This window comes from Artibeus jamaicensis, unplaced genomic scaffold (assembly GCF_021234435.1).
Source record: "Artibeus jamaicensis isolate MK-2021 breed Jamaican fruit bat unplaced genomic scaffold, CSHL_Jam_final contig_797, whole genome shotgun sequence".
NCBI classification, from domain to species: Eukaryota; Metazoa; Chordata; class Mammalia; order Chiroptera; family Phyllostomidae; genus Artibeus; species Artibeus jamaicensis.
The window spans coordinates 27,378,594-27,380,560 of NW_026521977.1; positions in this window are offsets into that span (position 1 = coordinate 27,378,594).

Sequence of the window (1,967 nt, forward strand, 5' to 3'; positions counted from 1 at the left end):
GACATTAGAATCCCAGACATGAGAATCATCACCAAGCCCTTATTATGTGAAATGTTAAAGGGACTTATCTAAGAAAAAGAAGATAAAAAATATGAACAGCGAAAGGACAGCAAACTCACAGTTATTAAGAACCACACCTAAAACAAAAGCAAACTAAGAGGACAGCTAGATCAGGAGTGAACCATAGAAATGGAGATCATATGGAGGGTTAGCAACAGGGGAGTGGGAGGAGGAGAAGGTACAGAGAATAAGTAGCATAGATGGTAGGTAGAAAATAGATGGGGAGGGCAAGAGTAGTAGGGGAAATATAGAATCTAAAGAACTTGAGACACGTGGTCATAAACTAAAGGGAGGGAATGGTGGGGGAGGGATGTACAGGGTGGAGGGGAATGAAGGGGGAAATAGAACTGTAATGGCATAATCATTAAAATATATTTTTTAAAAAAGAATCCCAGGCATGAGGACAGTCCCAGATCGGACAGCAGCGACGTTTGCTGTTTTGATTACGTGGGGTGTGTATGTAATTCAGCATTTGTAGGGAGTGGGCTGTACCAGGCGTGTGGGGCACGTGTGAGAAGGCGATTCCATCCACGACAGGGCTCTCCACTTCCCACGAAGCGGCGGACTCCCAGCTCTGTGATGGCTCCACCAGACCTTTTCTACTGAGCTGCCGAAATCACCACCACCTGGTACTCGCCAGTGTTTCCGTTGTCCACCCCTGCCTAATAAACAGCTGCCAAGGTCAGGGGTGCCCATCCCGAGCAGTTAAAAATCCGTATATAACTTTGACTCCCCCAACACTTAACTACTTACTAATAGTCTACTGATGACCAGAAGTCTTACCATTCACATGAACCACCAATTAACACATATGTTGTATGTTATTGGGCTGGCCAAAAAGTCTGTTCAGTTTTTCCTGTAAAATAATAGACACTTTTCATTTTTACCAATAACTTTATTGATTAGGAAATTTTGAGTGTGTTGGCTATCTCCTGCTATTGGCTTCTAGTGGGTAGAGGTCAGGAGAGCTGCTGAACATCTTCCAATGCATAAGACAGCACCACAGCAAAGAACTTTTCCCAAAATGTCAATAGTACCAAGAAACTTTGCAAAGCATTTTGACACTTCCAATCAGTCACAGCACCTTCTCCATATGTGGCAAAAAATTTTTTTGTATTTCATCTGTGTTTTTACCTTTCTTGAGATAATAAAGCGTAATACATTAAACTGTGTATTTTCTTTCATCTTCAATATTAAAATGGCTGCAAAAAAATTCACCAATTTTGTTAAGTTTTTTAAATGTACACTGATAGCAATACCTGGAAATCCGCAAGCCCAGCCCAAGTAGCAGCCATTTCAGATTGCTTTATAATTCAGGGTGGTCCTGGCCAAAACACAGGCATAACTGATCTTGGCCTGCGCCAACCGGGAAACCCTAGGGGTTAGTACATCCAGTGGACAGCTACAGACCACGCTGGAGCACCACCACCCTGCCCCTGCACAGCCAATCCTCCATGGAGGGTGGAGGGTGGTGGTCAGTGGTCACAGCCAGTCCTTGCAGCTGACTGGCCTGGGGAAATCCCTCCCATTGACCTGCCAACAGCAGCCAAGTTTCAACTACAGAGGAGGGTGTGCTCAGCCCACATGAAGGGCGCACCTCAATACCCAGCTTGGGTGACAGGGGAGGCTGTGCCACTGGACTCTCCAGGACTCCTGCTGCATAAGCCCACACTACCAACACACGGAGTCAAAGCAGCTCTACCTCACACACTGAAACAAACACAGGGAGACTACCAAAATGAGGAGACAAAGAAACAGGATCGCATCAAAACTCCAGAAAAAGAGCTAAACAAAATGGAGATGAGCAATCTCAGACGCAGAGTTCAAAACACTGGTTATAAGGACGCTCAGGGAACTTAGTGAGGACCTCAACAGCATAAAAAAGATCCAGTCATAAATAAAGGATT